We start from the raw sequence: 6393 nt of genomic DNA on the forward strand, positions 1-6393 counted from the left end.
TTTCTTGTTTCTCTCAGGTTTGTCAAAGATCAGATGGCTGTAGATGTGTGGTATTATTTCTGAGGACTCTGTTCTATTCCATTGGTCTATATCTCTGTTTTGGTACCAGTACCATGCTGTTTTGGTTACTGTAGCCTTGTAGTATAGTTTGAAGTCAGGTAGCGTGATGCCTCCAGCTTTGTTCTTTTGACTTAGGATTGTCTTGGAGATGCGGGCTCTTTTTTGGTTCCATATGAACTTTAAAGCAGTTTTTTCCAATTCTGTGAAGAAACTCATTGGTAGCTTGATGGGGATGGCATTGAATCTATAAATTACCTTGGGCAGTATGGCCATTTTCACGATATTGATTCTTCCTATCCATGAGCATGGTATGTTCTTCCATTTGTTTGTGTCCTCTTTTATTTCACTGAGCAGTGGTTTGTAGTTCTCCTTGAAGAGGTCCTTTACATCCCTTGTAAGTTGGATTCCTAGGTATTTGATTCTCTTTGAAGCAATTGTGAATGGAAGTTCATTCATGATTTGGCTCTCTGTTTGTCTGTTACTGGTGTATAAGAATGCTTGTGATTTTTGCACATTAATTTTGTATCCTGAGACTTTGCTGAAGTTGCTTATCAGCTTAAGGAGATTTTGGGCTGAGACAATGGGGTTTTCTAAATATACAATCATGTCATCTGCAAAGAGGGACAATTTGACTTCTTCTTTTCCTAACTGAATACCCCTGATTTCTTTCTCTTGCCTAATTGCCCTAGCCAGAACTTCCAACACTATGTTGAATAGGAGTGGTGAGAGAGGGCATCCCTGTCTTGTGCCAGTGTTCAAAGGGAATTTTTCCAGTTTTTGCCCATTCAGTATGATATTGGCTGTGGGTTTGTCATAAATAGCTCTTATTATTTTGAGGTACGTTCCATCAATACCGAATTTATTGAGCGTTTTTAGCATGAAGGGCTGTTGAATTTTGTCAAAAGCCTTTTCTGCATCTATTGAGATAACCATGTGGTTCTTGTCTTTGGTTCTGTTTATATGCTGGATTATGTTTATTGATTTGCGAATGTTGAACCAGCCTTGCATCCCAGGGATGAAGCCCACTTGATCATGGTGGATAAGCTTTTTGATGTGTTGCTGAATCCGGTTTGCCAGTATTTTATTGAGGATTTTTGCATCGATGTTCATCAGGGATATTGGTCTAAAATTCTCTTTTTTTGTTGTATCTCTGCCAGGCTTTGGTATCAGGATGATGTTGGCCTCATAAAATGAGTTAGGGAGGATTCCCTCTTTTTCTATTGATTGGAATAGTTTCAGAAGGAATGGTACCAACTCCTCCTTGTACCTCTGGTAGAATTCAGCTGTGAATCCATCTGGTCCTGGACTTTTTTTTGGTTGGTAGGCTATTAATTATTGCCTCAATTTCAGAGCCTACTATTGGTCTATTCAGGGATTCAACTTCTTCCTGGTTTAGTCTTGGAAGAGTGTAAGTGTCCAGGAAATTATCCATTTCTTCTAGGTTTTCCAGTTTATTTGCGTAGAGGTGTTTATAGTATTCTCTGATGGTAGTTTGTATTTCTGTGGGGTCGGTGGTGATATCCCCTTTATCATTTTTAATTGCGTCGATTTGAATCTTCTCTCTTTTCTTCTTTATTAGTCTTGCTAGTGGTCTGTCAATTTTGTTGATCTTTTCAAAAAACCAACTCCTGGATTCATTGATTTTTTGGAGGGTTTTTTGTGTCTCTATCTCCTTCAGTTCTGCTCTGATCTTAGTTATTTCTAGCCTTCTGCTAGCTTTCGAATGTGTTTGCTCTTGCTTCTCTAATTCTTTTAATTGCGATGTTAGAGTGTCAATTTTAGATCTTTCCTGCTTTCTCTTGTGGGCATTTAGTGCTATAAATTTCCCTCTACACACTGCTTTAAATGTGTCCCAGAGATTCTGGTATGTTGTATCTTTGTTCTCATTGGTTTCAAAGAACATCTTTATTTCTGCCTTCATTTCGTTATGTACCCAGTAGTCATTCAGGAGCAGGTTGTTCAGTTTCCATGTAGTTGAGCAGTTTTGATTGAGTTTCTTAGTCCTGAGTTCTAGTTTGATTGCACTGTGGTCTGAGAGACAGTTTGTAATAATTTCTGTTCTTGTACATTTGCTGAGGAGTGCTTTACTTCCAATTACGTGGTCAATTTTGGAATAAGTACGATGTGGTGCTGAGAAGAATGTATATTCTGTTGATTTGGGGTGGAGAGTTCTATAGATGTCTATTAGGTCTGCTTGCTGCAGAGATGAGTTCAATTCCTGGACATCCTTGTTAACTTTCTGTCTCGTTGATCTGTCTAATGTTGACAGTGGAGTGTTGAAGTCTCCCATTATTATTGTATGGGAGTCTAAGTCTCTTTGTAAGTCTCTAAGGACTTGCTTTATGAATCTGGGTGCTCCTGTATTGGGTGCATATATATTTAGGATAGTTAGCTCTTCCTGTTGAATTGATCCCTTTACCATTATGTAATGGCCTTCTTTGTCTCTTTTGATTTTTGATGGTTTAAAGTCTGTTTTATCAGAGACTAGGATTGCAACCCCCGCTTTTTTTTGTTCTCCATTTGCTTGGTAAATCTTCCTCCATCCCTTTATTTTGAGCCTATGTATGTCTCTGCGTGTGAGATGGGTCTCCTGAATACAGCAGACTGATGGGTCTTGACTCTTTATCCAGTTTGCCAGTCTGTGTCTCTTAATTGGAGCATTTAGTCCATTTACATTTAAGGTTAAGATTGTTATGTGTGAACTTGATCCTGCCATTATGATATTAACTGGTTATTTTGCTCGTTAGTTGATGCAGTTTCTTCCTAGCCTCGATGGTCTTTACATTTTGGCATGTTTTTGCAATGGCTGGTACCGGTTGTTCCTTTCCATGTTGAGTGCTTCCTTCAGGGTCTCTTGTAAGGCAGGCCTAGTGGTGACAAAATCTCTAAGCATTTGCTTATCTGTAAAGGATTTTATTTCTCCTTCACTTATGAAACTTAGTTTGGCTGGATATGAAATTCTGGGTTTAAAATTCTTTTCTTTAAGAATGTTGAATATTGGCCCCCACTCTCTTCTGGCTTGGAGAGTTTCTGCCGAGAGATCTGCTGTGAGTCTGATGGGCTTCCCTTTGTGGGTAACCCGACCTTTCTCTCTGGCTGCCCTTAAGATTTTTTCCTTCATTTCAACTTTGGTGAATCTGGCAATTATGTGTCTTGGAGTTGCTCTTCTCGAGGAGTATCTTTGTGGCGTTCTCTGTATTTCCTGGATTTGAATGTTGGCCTGCCCTACTAGGTTGGGGAAGTTCTCCTGGATGATATCCTGAAGAGTGTTTTCCAACTTGGTTCCATTTTCCCCCTCACTTTCAGGCACCCCAATCAGACGTAGATTTGGTCTTTTTACATAATCCCATACTTCTTGCAGGCTTTGTTCATTTCTTTTGCTTCTTTTTTCTTTTGGTTTCTCTTCTCGCTTCATTTCATTCATTTGATCCTCAATCGCTGATACTCTTTCTTCCAGTTGATCGAGTCGGTTACTGAAGCTTGTGCATTTGTCACGTATTTCTCGTGTCATGCTTTTCATCTCTTTCATTTCGTTTATGACCTTCTCTGCATTAATTAGTCTAGCCGTCAATTCTTCCACTTTTTTTTCAAGATTTTTAGTTTCTTTGCGCTGGGTACGTAATTCCTCCTTTAGCTCTGAGAAATTTGATGGACTGAAGCCTTCTTCTCTCATCTCGTCAAAGTCATTCTCCGTCCAGCTTTGATCCGTTGCTGGCGATGAGCTGCGCTCCTTTGCCGGGGGAGATGCGCTCTTGTTTTTTGAATTTCCAGCTTTTCTGCCCTGCTTTTTCCCCATCTTTGTGGTTTTATCTGCCTCTGGTCTTTGATGATGGTGATGTACTGATGGGGTTTTGGTGTAGGTGTCCTTCCTGTTTGATAGTTTTCCTTCTAACAGTCAGGACCCTCAGCTGTAGGTCTGTTGGAGATTGCTTGAGGTCCACTCCAGACCCTGTTTGCCTGGGTATCAGCAGCAGAGGCTGCAGAAGATAGAATATTTCTGAACAGCAAGTGTACCTGTCTGATTCTTGCTTTGGAAGCTTCCTCTCAGGGGTGTACTCCTCCCTGTGAGGTGTGGGGTGTCAGACTGCCCCTAGTGGGGGATGTCTCCCAGTTAGGCTACTCAGGGGTCAGGGACCCGCTTGAGCAGGGAGTCTGTCCCTTCTCAGATCTCAACCTCCGTGTTGGGAGATCCACTGCTCTCTTCAAAGCTGTCAGACAGAGTCGTTTGGGTCTGCAGAGGTATCTGCTGCTTTGTTATTGTTTACTGTGCCCTGCCCCCAGAGGTGGAGTCTACAGAGACAGGCAGGTTTCCTTGAGCTGCTGTGAGCTCCACCCAGTTCGAGCTTCCCAGCAGCTTTGTTTACCTACTTAAGCCTGAGCAATGGCGGGCGCCCCTCCCCCAGCCTCGCTGCTGCCTTGCCGGTAGATCACAGACTGCTGTGATAGCAATGAGGGAGGCTCCGTGGGTGTGGGACCCTCCCAGCCAGGTGTGGGATATGATCTCCTGGTGTTCCTGTTTGCTCAAAGCGCAGTATTGGGGTGGGAGTTACCCGATTCTCCAGGTGTTGTGTGTCTCAGTTCCCCTGGCTAGGAAAAGGGATTCCCTTCCCCCTTGCGCTTCCCAGGTGAGGCAATGCCTCGCCCTGCTTCAGCTCTCGCTGGTCGGGCTGCAGCAGCTGACCAATACCGATCTTCCGGCACTCCCCAGTGAGATGAACCCAGTACCTCAGTTGAAAATGCCGAAATCACCGGTCTTCTGTGTCGCTGGCGCTGGGAGTTGAAGACTGGAGCTGCTCCTATTCGGCCATCTTGCTCCGCCCTCATCAGTGTTTTATAAATTTCCTCATAGAGGTCTTTCACTTCTTTGCTTAAATTTATTCCTAGGTATTTTACTTTTTTTATAACTATTGTAAATGTAATTGCTTTTGTTTTCAGATTGATTGCTACAACAAAAGGTTTTAAAATATTATATAAACTTAGCTCATAAAGCAGTGGCCAGGTTTGAGAGGACTGACTCCAATTTTGAAACAAGTTCTATTGTGGGTAGGTAAAATGCTATCAAACAGCATTGCATGCTACAGAGAAATCTTGTGTGAAAGGAAGAGTCAATTGATGAGAAACTTCATTGATGTCTATTTTAAGAAATTCCCACAGCCACTCCAACCTTCAGCAACCACTACCCTGACCAGTTGGCAGCCATCAACATCAAGGCAAGATCCCCCACCAGCAAAGATTATGACTTCTTGAGGGCTCAGATGATTGTTAGTATTTTTTAGCAATAGATTAATTTTTTTTTTTTTGAGACAAGGTCTCACATTGTCACCCAGGCTGGAGTTCAGAGGTGCCATCATAGGCCACTGTAACCTTGAACTCCTGGGCTCAAGTGACAATAAACTATTTTTTATTTTTATTTCTTTTAGAGACAGGGTCTCACTTGTCACCAAGGCTGGAGTGATCTTGGCTCACTGTAACCTCAAACTCTTGGTGTCAAGTGGTTTACCTGTCTCAGCTTCCCAAAGTGCTTGGATTACAGGTGTGAACCGCCATGCCCAGCCCCATCATCTGTTTTTTGTTTAGGGTGTGGTTTTAGACATGATGCCATTGCACACTTTTTAGACATGATGCTATTGCACACTTCTAAGGTATAATATAGTATAAACAGAACTTTTTAAAATTATTATTTTGAGGGGAGTTTCACTCTTGTTGCCCAGGCTGGAGTGCAATGGCATGATCTCAGCTCACTGCAAGCTCCGCCTGTCGGGTTCAACTGATTCTCCTGCCTCAACCTCCCAAGTAGCTGGGATTACAGGCATGCGCCACCATGCCTAATTTTTTGTATTTAGTAGAGATGGGGTTTCACCATGTTAGTCAGGCTGGTCTTGAACTCCTGACCTCAGGTGATCCACCTGTCTCAGCCTCCCAAAGTGCTGGGATTACAGAGTGCGCCACTGCGCTCAGCCAAATGTAACTTTTATATGCACTGGAAATAAAAAAATGTGTATGACTTACTTTATTGCTGTGGTCTGGAACCAAACCTGCAACATCTCCAAGGTATGTGTGTATTCTAGATTAGTGCTGTCTCATAGCACTTTGTGTGATGGAACTGTTCTATATGTGTGCTCTCAAATACAGTAGCCACTAGCTACATATGACTATTGAGCGTTTGAAATGTAACTAGGGCAACCAAGGAATTGAATTTTTAATTAATTCTATTAGCCATAGGGAATAGAATCACAGAGTGACCCTTTAGACAGAGATTCTCATTAAGTTTGGGGCAAGGTCCAAGAATTGATGTTTAACCAAAGTTCCCCTGGTGATTCTGATGCATACACG

At 42.2% G+C, this 6393-nt stretch overlaps 1 protein-coding gene across 2 annotated transcripts in view; it reads right to left on the reverse strand.

Moving 5' to 3' along the window:
• The window catches only part of LOC101006310 (cAMP-regulated phosphoprotein 19), a 36665-nt gene extending 30577 nt beyond the window's left edge, over nt 1-6088 (reverse strand). Inside the window, exon 1 of one of the 2 annotated variants that reach the window (XM_009210194.4) lies at nt 6070-6088. The gene's annotated coding sequence lies outside the window, so the exon portion shown is untranslated. The remainder of the gene's footprint in view (nt 1-6069) is intronic. The other variant, XM_009210197.4, reaches the window with a different exon arrangement.
• Nucleotides 6089-6393: the final 305 nt, after the last annotated feature.

This window comes from Papio anubis, unplaced genomic scaffold (genome assembly GCF_008728515.1).
Source record: "Papio anubis isolate 15944 unplaced genomic scaffold, Panubis1.0 scaffold71, whole genome shotgun sequence".
Classification (NCBI taxonomy): Eukaryota; Metazoa; Chordata; class Mammalia; order Primates; family Cercopithecidae; genus Papio; species Papio anubis.